The following is an 18,540-nucleotide window of genomic DNA, read 5'->3' on the forward strand; positions in this document are numbered from 1 at the left end:
ACACAGGTGGATCACCTTACACATCTGGTCATCTTGTGCATCCCAGAGGCTACCGTATTTACACATGTGGCAGTAGTCGAAACAGCCTCCACCAAGGTGGCAAAGAGGAGACTTTTCACAGTAAACTTTCAGAAAGCCAAATTAATTGCAAAAGTTATGTTTCAATTATATGGGACTGCATCAACGGAAACATTGTCCCCAAGTACTGGATTCTTAGGCCTTTTTGATGGATTTTACGACTAAGTAGTCAATAAATTTCTTGCATGCTCTTTAGTGGTTATCTCCTCTTTTAGACAGCCCTTTTGGTTGGTTGTATATGATACACTACCTTGCTTAGTATAGCATATTCTGTCACTATATACTACATAATGCTTGCTTCTTTAAGCAATTTGGACACGTTCGATTCCTCTCCACTTGGGCACATGTGTGTCAAAGGGAGCATACATGAGCATCATCACTATATGAGCACATGAGCATTAACGTGAAGCACGGCTTCTTTATGACATTTTTGGAACATGGCTTCCACAGGTTTAAAATATGTTAAATAACAAGTTTTTGCATCACAAGACCCTGTATATGGTGCATGTAACGACATCTTTTTCGTACCAGATATGGCTATGAGCCACATTGCAAAGAGTTTTGCCAAACTCCATACACTTGCCACAGCTAGGCGACTTACACATTTTTATAGTTTTCTTTTAGGCTGGCAATGCTTGCCTATTGCGAACAACAACATGCTTTAACAATTTACTTAAGACAATGGCAAATTGAGCTGTATCCTTGCTCGATAGTGCAAGGCACTTTAGGTATCAATTGGTCGAGCCTATCAATGTCGCCTAGGGCTTACACCTCTGTGTGCATGGCATGCCAACGAGATTGGTATACCATATCATTCTTATTCTGCTTCTGCCATAACACTAAAATCTCTGTCAAGGCCAAGGTAAGTCGCTAAAACACTTTTTGTGTTATTCACAAGCAAAGTTACCCTAATCCAGTCACGGTCCATGGGACACGATATGACTTCGGGTACCTATCTCTACAAGGGAATGGTACAAGTACACAGTTGTACACTTATAGGATAAGCTAAACCTGTCTCTCCAAGGATGTGTAGTTGTATGCTTATAGGATAAAACACAGACATGGTCTTGCATACAACACATTTGCATAAGGGGGATTTTCCTCAGCCCAACACTCTCTCTCTCACTCCCCACTTTCTATGCGGGAAAGGTGAAACTAGACACAATTTTCTTAAACTCTTTCTAACATAATACGGTAACAGGACCGACTATGAGCAAACAGGAAGGGCTACGAGCCATCACTTACCATCTCTTTGTAAATGGACAAGCAGGAGTCTTGCCATTAGTGGTTTTTTGGACATTATTTTTGCACGCCACACTTTAAGTGTGACAGTCAAGTAGCGTTTTTTAACGTCTTAAACTCGTAAGGGCTTATCTTATCTACCAAGGTGTATGGATGAAGCAAGTATTTCAGACTGCACGACTACTCACAAAAACCTCAGATTATGGATTTTTGGGTGTGAAAAAGCTCTAGTTGTGCATAAAACTCCAATTTTAGTAGAGCTCCTATTAGCACTAAGAGCGCCTATAGGAGTAAAGTTTTGGGGTAAGACCCAACTCGTGATTACTGAATCACTTTGTAGGGTTTCTGGTCAATTTTTGGACCCTTCACCCTTGTATTTTCAAGGAAAGAAGTCCACAAACTACCATGGGGTAGTGAAAAAGTTTCTACTTTCAGTGGAATGTACTGCCACGGCCAACCCAAGGCCCGGGATCACGGACATAGGTCCTGGGCCGACTGCTAGTAGAGCATTTTTCCTACAAAGTTTAACCACGGGTTTTGGATGCAAAAAGGCATCCCAAGGTTATTTGTGCAATATTAATTGCATTTCACTTCGTGTTCCTAGGCCTTTGCAGGCAGGACAAATTGGGTAGGTGCTTTTCACTTCGGATAAGTGAACACAATGTTTAACCTATAGATACGCATCTGTTTTGGTTTTGTTTTTTGGTTTTTTATGTAGAATGCATGAACTATGTTTTCATCCATTTTTGTTCTTACGAGAAATGACACGGTCATCTAAGAGCCAAGCAGTTTGGGCTGTAGTGTCCAACATAAGTTCCTGCATGATGCAGTTGTAGACCCACTTGTAGGGTTTATTTGACACATGTTGTCACATGGGATGCAACATGGTCTAGGAACTCAAGGAGTTCGGTTTAGCCAGTGTGGAGCAAGGCTAATGAGGGTCCCTCTCACTCCCATCGTAGAGTGTTTGTAGTTACCTCCACACACAAGTACATCTTGTACTTGTAGGATGTTCTTTTCTTAGACATCCTTAGTTGAGACATATTCCACATGTGGCGAATATGAGTCTCTGGGACTGACATTGGCACCCACTATTTCAAGTACGTGTCACGACAAGGTCCCTATGTGCTAGTCAAATCTGTTTTCTAGATTATGACTTGTTACGGTACAAGTGCAGTTAAACAACACGACAGATGGTTGTTTTAGCATATAGCAAGGCTATGAGTTGTTATTGAAAAAGTTTCATTGTTTGCACCTAGAAGTGACTTCTGTTGCACCTTCTATTATGGTTCAGACGTTTTCAGCAGAGCTTGCAAAAGATTGCAACTGAAAGTATGTAGTTTCTTTTCAGAATTATTTACATTCCTTTTAATGTGTGCTAGGCGCATCACATTTGCCATAAGTATTGGCAAGAATTACCACGGAGATACAGGTTCGGATCTGTTTTTTGCTAAATGCATGCACACTAGGTGTTATGAGCCCTAGTGTTTAGCAAAGGCTGATTTGGAACGGCATGCATATTCGTCAAGTTGTTGCTTATGAAGCATTTTGCACTCTATGTGCAGTATCTCTAGGAGATTACTTTTGGGTCTACTAATCACCAATAGAGGTCATGGCTCGGTTTGAGTGTTTGTGGATTTTTCAAGTTAACCACAATGGTTATTCCGGACATTGTTGATTCCTCAACAATGTTACACGATATTGTGATTCCCATTTACCAATCATCTGGGATGAGTGTCTGTAAACCGTGAGGAAAATACACCTCAGTATTGCCAGTTATCCAAGGGGATAGGTAGATTACAAAGTGTAATCTTGGGCTATGAGTACTGTCAATTATCCAAGGGGATAGGAAGATTACAAAATGTAATCTTGGGCTAAAGGATATGCAAAGTGTGTACATTAGCACCAAGCATATCCAATTAATAAGCATTTATTGCTCTACTTGGAGTTTACTTACTATCAGTTAAAGCATGTTTGCGACTAGGTTTAGTCTCTTCATGTATAAGTCAGGTTCTCAACTTTGAACATTAGTTATGGTGGGCTTGTTTATTGATGAAATTTGAGAACAAGTCAAGGACTTAAACTTGGCCGATGAATTACGTCAGCAAGTCACTTTCAAGGAAACTGAAAAAAGCTACTCTTTGGGTACATCTTAGTTGTCATTACTCATTTAAGCTACTCAAGTGAGTTCTACATGGAGTTTACAACTATATTATCTATGCGACGGTTACACCAAGATGGTTGCAACAGAACAACAATATGGAAAATCAAGATGTTACTCTTGGTTTCATTGAACCTCCTACGGAACTGTGTTGTGGTCAAGCAAACAGCTGCATCCCTGCAGGATGCCCCTGTGGAAAGCATTAGTGCATTATCACTCTTGTTTTCGAGGACGAAAACACTTCTCCAAGGGGGGAATAATGTCATGCCAAGGGTAATGCCCGGTGGTCAAGGACCAGGCCCAAGGGGCCGGCTGCTAGTGTGGAGAGGGAATGAGGCCCAAGGGGCTATTTAATGGGTGGTTGGGAGGATCATTCTCAGGGAAGTTCCCCAAGGGTCTTACAGGTAGTTTCTATCACGAGTTTCCACTTGTGGTTTTTGATCCTTGCTTGTAGCTCATGCATACATTGGTTGGTTAAGAAGAAGCCTACAGTGGTGACTTATAGTTGTGAGATGGAGTACAACATAGCTTTCACAAGTGTTGGTGTTTGGATCTCAAATTATATTTGAATCACTTGGGTATTGGATAACAATATTCCACCACAATCTACACTGACAATCAAAGTGCTTTGTAGTTGCAAGGAACCAAGTGTTCCATGCTCATACAAAGCACATTGAGAACATTATCATTATGTTAGGGAGAGATTATCTATATGAGAGATCTCAACTTGGACTAGGTGTCTACACCTCAATCCATGCAGGACAACCCTGTTGATCTTTTCACAAACTATGTGCAATAGTGTCTCAATATACTTTGTCTGGCACAAACCAATGTGTTCATCAACCTACTTAAATTGTATGCCAATTAATAATGGAAAAGCCCAAAATCTGACATCTCAAAGGAGGCATTCAAATCAGCTAGCAATATGTTCCTCATTTGGTTCAATGAGCAACATGCTATCTATGTAGAGCACAATGATCATAAATACATCATTTGCATGCTTCATACACAAAGTGCCACTAGTTGGACTATCTTAAAACCATGTGTAGATAGGTAAGTATGAATTTTTTCATTACATGTGGGAAGGATAATAAGCGATCTTCGTGAAGCGAGATTTGGACCGAGCTTTTTTCCCACCTCCACCCCTGCCACTCACTACAACCACATGCCGCCCATTTCCACCTCTAGCACCAGTGACAAGTGGCACTTTTTTTGAGTCATCACAACCTCTCTTGCTCCTCCACGTGTCACCACCAAATTCCAACCCCCCTCCTCTCTCAACCTCCAACAACCCCCCCCCCCCCCCCCTCTTCCTCTCCATCTCTCACACAATTTCTCTTGATATCTTTTTCCTCCCTCTCCCTTCTTTCTCAATATGCCTCTCTCTCTCTCTCTCTCTCTCTCTCTCTCTCTCTCTCTCTCTCTCTCTCTCTCTCTCTCTCTCTCTCTCTCTCTCTCTCTCTCTCACACACACACACACACACACACACACACCCTCTCCCTTCTTTCTCAATATGCCTCTCTCTCTCTCTCTCTCTCTCTCTCTCTCTCTCTCTCTCTCTCTCTCTCTCTCTCTCTCTCTCTCTCTCTCTCTCTCACACACACACACACACACACACACACACACACACACACACACACACACACACACACACCTACACCTATCATAGGTAGCACCATCTATATTGATCCATCTCCATCTCTCTCCCTTATTTTCTTAGTAGGCAGTCTCTCTCTCTCTCTCTCTCTCTCTCTCTCTCTCTCTCTCTCTCTCTCTCTCTCTCTGAAAATCTCTCTTAATTTCTCTTTCCTCCCTCTCCTTTCTCTTTTTCTCCTCTTTCACCCCCTTTCTATACCCCCCCCCCCCCCCCCCCCCCTCTCTCTCTCTCTCTCTCTCTCTCTCTCTCTCTCTCTCTCTCTCTCTCTCTCTCTCTCTCTCTCTCTCTCTCTCTCTCTCTCTCTCTCTCTCTCTCTCTCTCTCTCTCTCTCTCTCTCTCTCTCTCTCATTTACTTAGTTCCCCATGTCGCATAGTTGATGTCACTCTTTTACATTACTCCAAAGCTCCATCACACATTGAGGGTAGTGGTCGCTAATCAAAATGGGGTGATATTGTGTACCATCAACAAAGGAATATGCTCAAATATTTAAGGATGAGTACGGTTTCTCTTTTTAGTGAAGAACGTGGCTTTATAGTTGGGGGCAATATGGATGGTGTAGTGTATGAAGCATGACACATTGGGATTCTTTAGAAGGCAAAATATATTGACGGTCATGTGTGTGTGTGTCTGTGTGTGTGGGGGGGGGGAGGAATATGCAGTGGGAGGTAGTGAACATATTTTGCATAGTTGATGTGAATCTTTTCCATTGCCTCGGTGCCTCATTTCGCATCGATGGGGAGTGGGAGCTAAGCCAAATGGCCAAGATAGTGCGTACCATCATCTACAAAGGGATATACTTAAACATATAAAGGCGAGTACAATTTTCTTTTTTAGCGAAGAACATGGATTTATAGTTGGGAGGAATATGGCTGGTGTGATGTATGAAGCGTGACCCATTGATTCTTTAGAAGCCAAAATACATTGGCGGACATGCTTGTGTATGTGTGTGTGTCATAATAATCAATATCTAATTCTCCTAAATGATTTTCTCCTGTTAAACTGATCATTTAATATGGGGAAGTGCAAGGGGAGAAAAAGCTAGAATATTGGTTAAGCTAGCAGACCGGCCATAGTAGGGATCCAAAGGAGGGAAAATAGGGATCCAAAGGGGGGACCATCTACAAAAGAGCCATGTGCAACAATGGGCTAAAAAGACCCTAAGGTTCAGCCCATTAAGACTTCCAAAATGCTAAGGTTCCAAAATTCAAAGGTTGTGTCCAAAGGTCAACCATGGGGGGAATTGGATGCTTTGTGTGTGTCCCAAAAGTCTTTTCAAAGCCCTACATAGGAGGGGGCGAGCCTAGATTGTAGGGGATGAGAGAGAAAGTCACACACACACACACAAGCTCCCTTTACACAAAGGGAATGAGGGACACATGTCAGCTCCCTAGCCCAGATGCCCACAAGGTGTACCCAATTCCTATTGGATGGCCTTGGAGGTGGACCAATGAGAATTAGGCTAGAGTAAATTTAGTTTAATTAATTTAAAAACACTTAATAAAAGAACCAATGAGAATTAAGTGCTCTAGAAGACTATTGGACAGTCTCCCAAGGGGTCCAATGAGCATTCAGCAGCCCAATGGCTTGCCTGATTCCTATTGGCCAGGAGGCAAAGGGGTCCAATGAGAGTTTAGTTGAATTATTAAATTACCTACAGCTCTCACAAAAGGAGAAAGGGGGACACATGTCAGAAGGCTATCACTTATACTGCTTAATTACCATTGGCTAGGCCTGGGGAGGTCCAATGAGAGGAGAGCATGAGCAAATAGCAAGAGTGGTCGACCAAGAGAGAGAGGGGGCTGATTTTTGCAAGGCATTATCACACACACACACACACACTCACACAATCTCATGTGTGAAGAAAATAAGACTCTCTCTCCTTCTCAAGCTTTAATGGAAAGCTTATAACCTACTCCAAGCTTGTGAGAAGGGAGGCCTACACCAACAACTCTTGGCTTTGTGATGCAAATCCAACCAAGAGCCAAGCTTCAATGCATGCTCATCTCCTCTACCATGCTAATTACCAAGCTAAGCTATGATAATATGAGTGATTATGTGAGAAGATGTACATCTTTCTCGTAAGAATACTCCTTCTTCCTCTCAATCTACTCTCATACCCTGCCAGCTCTCACCATCTTTGAAGGTGTGTGAGGTCTTGGGTCTAAGACCGGAGATAATTGATGTTGTGTTTGGTAAGTGTTTTGCTTAGTGCATGAAGCTTTCATCTTCATTGCACTAGCTAGTCTTGAAGGAGCACAAAGAATTGTATTGTACAATGTCTCTCTTGATGGGAGAAACCATAATACAAAGTCTTTTGGAGGGGGGACTGGCTCCATGCAAATCCGGTCCTCAATTGTTGTCAATAGTTTAATTTCTCTCTCTTTTGAAAGTATTGTTCATGCTATCTAACTAGGTGTTATGCTTTTTGTTGCTCTCTCCACCCAAGCACTCTTGTAATTCTCATTAGGAATCTATTCTAATGAAATGCCCACTATGTTCATGCTAATTTCTGCTACACACAAGTTTTTAGGCCATTAAATGTTACATTGGTATCAGAGCACAAGGTTTCTCTTTTCTTGCTCAAGAAGGGAGGTCCTCAAGCTAGCTATAAATGGTTGGTATTATTAATTGCCTGTGAGTAAGTAGAATAGGGATTTGTCAGCCTTGCAGTGTGGCTGCCTTCGTGCAGTTAACGGGGCATCACCGTCGAGAGCTATGGTCTTAATAGTGGAGTTCTATGGGGCTTGCTTACGGCTTAACCACTATTGAGCTATTAGAAGCTTGACAAGAGCCGGTGCTGTTTTGGTGTTGAATGACCCTCTCTTCTATTCCTTGCAATGAATGGTATTCGAGCCACGGGTACAGTAGCTTGAGTGCTTTTTCTAAAGGGGTAAAGAGGAGTAGCAACTAGGGCTTGAAGTGCCAAAGTACACCTAAAAAGTCTACACCTAAAAGTTGTTAGAATGGCTGACAATAGTAAAGAGAGTGAAATCAATGTTGATAACTTTGATTTTGCTAATGAGCAAGCTACTAATGATGCTCCGATGCTTGTTAACTATCTTGTTACTAGGCTTCAACAAGCCATGGGCAATCCATCTCTCCAAAGTGAAGTGCAATGGCAGCTCCGTGCTCATGGGATTCTCCAAGCTCATCACCATGACGAGAGAACACCTAGGAAGACTCCTTGTGAGACTTCCAAAAGAGGTCTCTCTCCGATTCGGGAAGAAGAAGAGAATCCATACGAAGGGCTCAAGAATTTACTTCTTGATGATGCATCTCCTTCCCAAAGGAGAACTCAAGAGCCTCCACCGAAGGAACAAGAAAGAAGTTAGTCTCCCGCCACCTCGACGGAGATGGCTCCATGAAGACGGCGGGCTAAACACTCTCCATCACCACCAAAGCGGAGAAGACCATCACACCCTTCTCCACACCATAATTCAAAAAGGGATGATAAAAAGCAAGAGAAGAAAAAGGCAAGAAAGAGGACACCCTCCTCTCCATCTTCTTCATCCTCTTCCTCTTATGAAAGTGATGGTGAAGACGACGAAGATCAAGGCAAGAAAAAGGCGAGAAAGAGGTCACCCTCTTCTCCACCTTCTTCAAATTCTTCACCTTCTGAAGAAAGTGATGGTGCAACCTTTGAACCATAAAAAAGAAGAGGCCATAGGAAATCCTATGTCGCATGGAAGACGTCGTCCAAGCTGAAGAAGTTCAAAGAGGGAGGGAAGAACATCTCTTTCCTTACCTATGATGGCACCTTTGGTGCTACGGACAAAGTCTTGGCCTTTATCCAACAGTTTGATGCGGCGTTTGGAGATGAGGGCTTCACAGAGTCCTCTAAGCTACGCCATGTAGCTATGCACTTCTGCCAGGCAATGGTGGTCTAGCATACGAGCCAACGGTGAAGCTCCGCGAACATGGAAAGCTTTAAGAGCTTCCATAATGAAGCAGTTTTTGGCCACTGATGCCAAAGACAAAGTACTCACCAAATGGCGAAGCTTAAAGCTCTCTCGCTATGAATCCATCCACAAATATGTAGACAAGTTTTGGGACTTACAACTCAAAGCCACTATCTTTAAAAAGTTGGATTTTGGAGAGAAAAAGCAACAATTTTGTGCAGGCTTAATTGAAGAAATGGCGGAGTATGTCAACTCCCAAAGGCCACGTACCATATCGGCGGTAATACACCATACTATGGTGGCCTCTCGAATCAATTTCCAAATGGGGGCTAAAAGAAATAATAAGCCCACGGAAAACAAGGGTTCCAACGAGCCTAAGGGGAAGGACAATGTCCAAAAGTTTCCTAAGGGCAACTCCAACAAAGCTAAAGAGAAGGGAGTTTACAAAGGTAAAAAAAAACTCTCTCCTGAAGAGCTTGAGCGTTATCGCAAGGATAACCGGTGTTTCAAGTGCGGCGAACAAGGGCATGCGTACCGCGCTTGTCCCCAAAAGAACAACCGCCAAGATCCTCCTAGAGCTACCTTGGTTGAAATCCAAGAGGAGGAGACTCACCAAACTCACCACAAAGGATCTCCTCTATGCCATGCTTGGGGAAAGGTAAGAGAACATGATGCTTTTATTCTCTTTGACCCTGGTTCTACTCACAATTTTATATCTATAGAGTTGGCCACCAAGCTAGGCATACAAGGGTACAAGATGGGAGATGTCCTATCCGCAGACAGTGCTTTCAAGGGGCAAGAAGCTTTCGTCACTCCCTTAATCGGGAAATTGAGGCTTCATGTCCAAAGCTATGTGGACAAAGAGGACTTCTTTATCTCTCCTCTCAAGCATGAGGATGTAATCCTAGGGGCACCATGGTTTGATCACCTGGCTGCCAATGTTAAATTCCCTGAAAGGAGAATCTCCTTTAAGTTCAGGGAAAAAGACATGTATATAGATGCTAAGGAAATGGGTAGCACTATCCCCATTGTACATACACCAGCTTTCAACAAGTCAATAAAGAGCTCTATTTTTGTGTACATGATTTTTGTTACAGATTCTCAAAATGAACCTAATGCTTTAGCAAAAGAAAATAAAAGCAACCAAAAGGAATTAGAGTTATCCAATTTTCTCAAGGGGTTTCAAGATGTTTTTATTGACGACATCCCTTGTGAGCTACCTCCTAAACGAGGTAATGATGACCATGCAATTGAACTTCTTCTAGGAAGTTCACCGCCTAACAAACCTCCTTATAGAGTTTCTCAAGCTCAACAAGAGGAGATTATGCGGCAAGTGCATGAGTTGGTTGAGAAGGGCATGGTTAGGCCTAGCTCATCTCCATTTTGCTCACCTGTGCTATTAGTGCAAAAGAAGGACGGCACATATCGTATGTGTGTCGACTATAGAGCACTAAATAGGATCACTATCAAGAATAGGTTTCCTGTTCCACGGGTAGAAGACCTATTTGATAAGCTACAAGGATCGACCTACTTCAGTAGGATAAGTGGCTATCATCAAATAAGGATAGTTGATCAAGACATTGTAAAGACCGCATTTCGCACCACATTTGGTCTTTACGAATACATTGTCATGCCTTTTGGCTTGACCAATGCACCTCATTGAACCTTCACTGGAGTGTTCTTTGATGATATTATCATCTACTCTAATTGATTAGACGAACACAAGCAACACCTCCAGGTATTATTTTAAGTTTTAAGAGAGAATAAACTTTATGTTAATCGAAAGAAAAGTGAATTTTTCTTGCAAGAGATTTAGTATTTAGGTCACATTATCTCTCAAGATGGCATCCAAATGGATCCATCAAAGTTAGAGGTAATAAAAGGATGGCCTAAACCAAAGAATCTTCATGAACTAAGAAGCTTTATAGGTATGTGTGCATACTATAGACGCTTCATAGAAAATTTCTCACAAATTGCGGGACCATTACATGACCTAACAAAGAAAAGCGTTAGGTATACATGGTCTGCTAAGGAGAACAATGCTTTCGAAAAGCTTATCTATCAACCTGTGCTTACACTACCGGATCTCTCAAAACCATTTGAGGTCCAATGTGATGCTTGTGGTGATTGCCTTGGAGTTGTTTTGCTCCAAGAAGGGCATGCCATAGGCTATGAAGGTCGAAGGCTCGACCCTGTTGAGCAAGCTCTAGGCATATATGAAAAGGAACTCCTTGGAGTTCTACATGCCTTAGACTCATGGAAGCACTATTTATTGGGGACTCCTTTCATTCTGCGAACGGATCACCAAAGTCTTAAGTACTTCATGACGCAAACCAAGCTCTCCGACAAAAAAATGAGGTGGGCAAATTTCCTTTCGCAATTTCATTTTCATATTGCTCACGTTGCTGGCAAGCATAATCAAGTAGCTGATGCACTCTCAAGACGGCCGAGAGTGAATGCGGTTTCCATAGCAACTCACACTGATCTATCTTCAATGATAGATGAGTATGCTATTGATCCCGATTTTAGAGATGTGATTTCAGCCCTTGCATTATGGAAGAAAGAAGAACCATTTACTTTACAAGATGGTTATCTTCTCTATGGCAATAGACTATGTGTTACTAACTCACTACGTGAGAAAGTAATGTCTGAATCTCATGCTCCACATTATGCGGGGCATAGAGGGATTTAGTCTACCTTAAAGGGAATTGCAACATATTTCTATTGCCCTACCATGGAAGTGAACATACAAGAGTATGTTTCTAAATGTGTGGTATGCCAAAAGACAAAATGTGATAGAGGGAAGCAACTTGGATTGCTTCACCCTTGCCAATCCCTAATTCAACATGGGAGAGCATATCCATGGGATTTTATCTTTGGATTGCCTAAGTCTATCCATGGGAATACGGGAATATGGACGATAGTAGACAGGTTCAGTAAACAAGCTCATTTTATACTGTCAAAAATACTATCAAAGCCCATCAAATGGCAACCCTCTTCATTTCACAAATTTTCAAGTACCATGGCTTGCCAATGTCCATAGTGTCGGATAGAGATCCTAGAATGATCAGTAATTTTTGGAAGGGTCTCTTTGAGAATTTAGGAACAAGGCTAAACTTATATTCGGCCTATCATCCACAAACGGATGGCCAAAGTGAAATAGCTAACCTAACAACTCTCGATCTACTAAAAGCCTATGTAACAAAAGTAGATCAAAGATCCCAATGGGAGAAGTACTTACCCTTAGTGGAGTATGCTTACAATAACAGTGTACATACTTCCACGGGAAAAGCACCTTTCAAGGTAACTTGAGGGAAGATCAAAAAGTCCCTTGCTACTTAAGGTACATGGGAAGATCTTCGCTGCTGCACATGAGTATAGCCGAGACCTACAAGAATCTTTTCAAAAGATTAAGGATGCTATCTCTATCTCACAACAAAGGCAAAAGGCTGCTGTTGACAAGCACAGAAGAGCCCAAGCCTTTAAAGAGAATGATTGGGTCTTATTAAAATTCCCCAAGGCTCGATTAAGGCACACGATGGGCAAGAATCCTATGGGACACCAAAAGTACTATGCTAAACTAGAAAAAAGGTACTATGGTCCCTTCCAGATTCTTAGGCCAATCAATGAGATGTCCTATCAACTCAAGTTACCCAATCATTGGCTCATACACAATGCTTTCCATGTGAGCCTATTAAAGCCTTACAAAGGAGAGCCACCTCAAGAACCAACTACTGAAGAACCACCGGAGATCGAGGACCAAGAGGAGGTGCTGCAGCCCGAGTCCATTCTTCGACATGAAGACAAGGTACTAAGAGGCGGTAAGACTATGCGACGATACCTTATTAAGTTTAACAATTATCCTTTTGAAGATGCTAGATGGATGCAAGGCATACAATTAAAGGATAACCTAAACCTTGTCAATGCTTACAATAATGCTTCCCAAGAGTAAGCAAATGTACAAAATGTTAAAAATGAACAAAGTTTTTGTTTTCATGTGGTTGAATATGGTTGTATGGTTAGAATGGTAAGTAACCGAATATGGTTATGAGTATGGTTGTGAAGGGTATGAAATGTGGACAACTATGTTGTGCCTGGTATGTTATGGCTTCCCAACGGTCGAATATGGGTGCTACATCTGAATATGGCTGCTCATATGGCCGAGTGGTTGTGAATATGATAAGAAGGGTTGTGGTTGAGTATGGTTGTGGATATGGTTTCCAAGTATGGTTGCGCATGGTACCTTATAGTTGCTTATATGGCCATTGGCCAAATTTGGTGTTTATTTCATCTTATGTAATGGGTATTGATAACACCCCTTGGGCATATGGAACAACTAGGGGGCTCTGGAATGTCTCATTGTTATGGGTTTATGGTTAAAGGGATTTGAGCATTCATACTTACTATCTTTTATATGGTTTTTTGGACTCTAGCTAGGTAGAGAGTAGTATACACTCACTAACATCTCTTTGTGTGTAATGTTGGATGGTTCCTCTTATAAACTGGTAGATGACCCTAGTTTAGGTAGGTCTTGGCTTACCTTTGCGGTTTAACTCATGCGACCTGGGAATGCTTTTTTGTGCAGCTACTGCAATTATATTTTTGATGTAGTGCCTCTAGGGTTTTGGTATTAAGCTTACCTATCTTACTCATGTACGGTATATACTTGTTGATCATAGTGTGACAAATCATTGGCAAAGCTACTCTTGTGGCCGAATACGGTTAACATGGTTGTGGCCGAATATGGTTATGATTATTGTTGTGAAAGGTATGAAATGTGGCAAATATGTTATGCATGGTACCTAATGGCTGCCCATGTAGCCGAATATGGTTGCTACTTTTGGATATGACTGCTCATATAGCCGGGTGGTTGTGCATATGGTAAGAAGGGTTGTAGCTGTAATAGAATTGGCCTATTAACTTGAGAGTAGAGGAAATTAGAGACAGTACTTTTGACAAATTACTTTGTGAGCATAGCGGGTGAACATAATTGAAGATAGCAACATAGACATAGCATTTAGTTAACTTGGCATGAACGATACTTTTACAAGAGAGAGAATTTAGAGAACATGACAACAATTGAGGACCAAATTTATGTGTAGCTGGTCCCCCCTCTAATAAGCATTTGTATTATGATTTCTCCCATCAAGATAGACTTGTTACAATACAATCTTTGCCTTCCTTGTAACCTAGGTGATGCAATGAAGATGGAAAGATTCATGCATCACGAACATACCATAAACTTTGTGGACATCATTAACTATCCCAAGCCTCAGTCCCAAGACCTCAAACACCTTCGAAGGTGGAGAGAGCTAGCAGGGAATGAGGATAGGGAAGAGAAAGAAGAAACATTTCATAGGAGAAAGAACTATTTCCTCACTTATCATCACTCTTCTTGCTAGCATACATAATAGCATAGTAATGAAGATGGAGAAGATAGAAAGCTTAAGCATTGAATCATGGCTCTTGGTTGGATTTGCATTCCATAGCCAAGAGTGTTGGTGTAGGCTCTCAACCTCTACTTGCTTGGATAAGGAGAGGGAGCTCTTGCACTTTGCACAATACACAATGAGAGTGTGTGTGGGAGAGTATACCCCCTAAGCAGTTCCCCTACTTGCTTTGCTCGACCCTCCTTTGTAGCTCATGCCTGAAGCTCATTGGACCCCTCCACCAGGCCTAGCCAACTAGGCCTAGCCGATCAAAAGCGTGAGTCATACTAATAAGCAACAAGGGTAGCCTTGGGACAAGTGTCCCCCTTTCCCCTTTGAGAGAGAGAACTTGATAAATGCAAATTCAATTAATTAAATATCCTAAATTATCATCGGACCCGTTGGGGGGCCAACCAATAGGCTTCAGACACACCATGGAGGCAACATGAGAAGGAACTTGACAAGTATCCCTTTTGCTTTCTTTGTACCAAGTATGCTTTGTATGAGTGTGTGTGTGTGTGTGTTCTCTCTCATCCCCCCTCTTGTAGGGCTCGCCCCCTCCTTGTAGGGATTGAATATTGACTTTTTGTCACACCTTATCTCAAGCACCTTAGTCAGCAAGCATGCTGGTGTTCCCACAAGCACCTCAAGCTCCCTAGTCGGCAAGCACCTCAAGTACCTTAATTAGCAAACACGACAAGCACCTCAAGCACCTTATCCATCAAGCACGACAAGCACCTCAAGCACCTTAAGCTTGGGACAGGTTCCCACCTCAAGCACAGCCCTAGCTTACCTAAGGTCAAAGGACTTTTAACACTAACTATTGGAGGTCTTCAATGAAGCTAACCCTAAGGTATTTATGCTCCATTGGTTAGTATTGGTCTTTGACATACCATCTCTCATTTGGGCCCCTTTACCATTGGCCCTTGTTGACATAGATCTATAAGCACATGTCTGTATCTTAACCCTTGTTCCCATTTATTCTCCCACATCAAATGATCAGTTTAATATGAGAAAATCATTTGGGTTGGTTAGATATTAGATTTTATGACATTACCTCTCTCTTGAAATCATAGTCATCCTAGACTATGAGGTAGAAGAGATAAAGCCTTAGTCATTAGTCAATCTTACTTAGCGGGTAGAGGATCCCTTTTTACCCTACGACATCTTTCCAAGATGGATGACTAATCCATTTGGTGCTTGGGAGACATAGCTGGTGCAAGCATGTTTTCTCTTTAGTCCATTTCATGTTCCCAAGTAGAGTGGCAAATTCTACTTGGTGTTTGAGAGACGTCGATATCACAAACATGATTCTGAGCATGCATACTATTTAAATTTATGCATACTAAAAAGAGAAATAGTCTTATAAGACAAAAACATTGGTCATCTAAAAGAATGGCTCAATAATGGTAAAGCCGTAGGCAAGTCTAAAAAGACTCCATTATTAAGTCCAAAGCTCCCGAGGTGTGCACCATATCCCACATAGTGGGCTCAACAAAACCGATAATAGATCCCAGTCCCACTTAGCCTAATATAATTAACAAAATAAACCATTTATAGGCTACTTAAGGACCTCTCTTCGCAAGAAAAGAGAAACCAAATGTTCTGATACCAATGTAATGGAATTGACCTATTAACTTGAGAGTAGCAGAAATTAGAGAGAGTACTTTTGAGAAATTACTTTGTGAGCATAGCGGGTGAACATAATTGAAGGCAACAACATAAACAAAGCATTGGCATGAATAAAACTTTTGCAAGAGAGAGAATTAAGAGAACATAATAACAATTGAGGACCGGATTTATGTGGATCCGGTCCCCCCTCCAACATGCATTTGTATTATGATTTCTCCCATCAAGAGAGACTTGTTACAATACAATCTTTGTGTTGATTGTGAACTAGGTGCTGCAATGAAGATGGAAATCTTTAGGCATCATGAACATAACATAAACTTTGTGGAAAGCATTAACTATCCCAAGCCTCAGCCCCAAGACCTCAAACACCTTCGAATGTGGAGAGAGCTAGCACGGAACGAGGGTAGGGAAGAGGAAGAAGAAGCATTTCATAGGAGAAAGAACTAGTTCCTCACTTATCATCACTCTTCTTGCTAGCATACATAATAGCATAGTAATGAAGATGGAGAAGATGGCAAGCGTAAGCATTGAAGCATGGCTCTTGGTTGGATTTGCATTCCATATCCAAGAGTGTTGGTGTAGGCTCTCAACCTCTACTTTCTTGGAGAAGGAGAGGGAGCTCTTGCACTTTGCACAATACACAATAAGAGTGTGTGTGGGAGAGTATACCCCCTAAGCAGGCTCCCTACTTGCTGTGGTCGACCCCCCCTTGTAGCTCATGCTTGAAGCTCATTGGACCCCTCCCCTAGCCAATCATAAGTAGGAGTCATACCAAGCAACAAGGGTAGCCTTGGGACAAGCGACCCCCTTTCCCCTTTGAGAGAGAGAACTTGATAAATGCAAAGTCAATTAATTAAATCTCCTAAATTATAATTGGACCCCTTGGGCGGCCAACCAATAGGCTTCACGCACACCATGAGGACAACATGAGGAGGAACTTGACAAGTGCCCCTTTTGCTTTCTTTGTACCAAGCATGCTTTGTATGAGTGTGTGTGTGTGTGTTCTCTCTTATCCCCCGTCTTGTAAGGCTCACCCCCTCCTTATAGGGATTGAATATTGACTTTTTGGCACACCTTATCTGAAGCACCTTAGTCAGCAAGCATGACAAAGCACCTCAAGCTTGGGTGGTGTTCCCACAAGCAGCTCAAGCTCCCTAGTCGGCAAGCACGCCAAGCACCTCAAGCACCTTAATCAACAAGCAGGACAAGCACCTTATTCATGAAGCATGACAAGCACCTCAAGAACCTTAGTCATCAAGAATGATAAGCACCTCAAGCACCTTAAGCTTGGGCCGGGTTCCCACCTCAAGCACAACCCTAGCTTACCTAAGGTCAAAGGACTTTTAACACTAACTATTGGAGGTCTTCAATGAAGCTAACCCTAAGATATTTATGCTCCATTGGTTAGTCTTTCTCTTTCACATACCATCTCTCATTTGGGCCCCTTTACCATTGGCCCCGTGTTGAGATAGATCTATAAGCATATTAAGATATAGATAATGTTGGTTGGTAGGACCAAGGGTGCCGGTATAGATAGGCGTTGTAATGAGGTTGGTGGGTTAAACCAGCATTCCTTTGTCCAATGCCCATCCTTAACACAAATTTCACAATGAGGGGTTTTGATTCCACAGCTTTCTGCACTCCCAACTTCTTCAATTTCTTTGCTACCAATTTTTCCACTCTATCCTCTTTCTCTTTAGACTTTTTCTTCAACTTCTTCTTGCCTTTCTTCTTCTTATCCTCATCTTCATCTGAATCCGAATCCTCATTGGAATCCTCTTCACTATCAGAATCTGTTTCCGTATTTGAATCAGTATCAGTTTTTGAATCCGAATCCGAATTATCTGACCTCTTCTTTTTCTTCGACCTACTTTTCTTCTTTTCTTTAGATGACCTCTTGGCTGCTTTCCCATGAGAGACCCCAAACCTTTTCTCTGCTCTTTGAGCTGTTTCCACTAATGCTTGTAATCCACCTACAACATCAACTCCAGCAACATCATTCTTCAATTCCTTCCTTAATCCATTATCCAACAAGCATTTCATCAGTTGGCCTTTCTTGAGCAGACAACCTTCTCACATATTGGTTAAACTTTTGTGCATAATCCTCAACAAACATTTTCCTTTGTTTCACTTTCCTAAGCTTGGTCAACACATCATGTGGAGTCTTTTCCTTTCTGAACCTATTCAAAAATGCTGCTTTCAATCCATCATAATCAGCAAAATGACCTGCTGGAAAATTACTGAACCACTGCATAGCCTTCCCATCCAAAGTAGTCTCAAACTCGCGCATCTTAGCCTGGGCATCGTACACTCCGGAAAATCCTCTAGCCTGCCATCTTGTCTCGTATTGAGATATGTGGCAATCGAGGTCTTCTTTTGACTTTCTGAAAAGGTCCGGAATTTGACGCGCATATCCTGCCTAGCCGCCGCCATATCTGTA

The sequence above is a fragment of the Adiantum capillus-veneris genome, chromosome 18 (genome assembly GCF_014529385.1).
Source record: "Adiantum capillus-veneris isolate H3 chromosome 18, ASM1452938v2, whole genome shotgun sequence".
Taxonomy (NCBI): Eukaryota; Viridiplantae; Streptophyta; class Polypodiopsida; order Polypodiales; family Pteridaceae; genus Adiantum; species Adiantum capillus-veneris.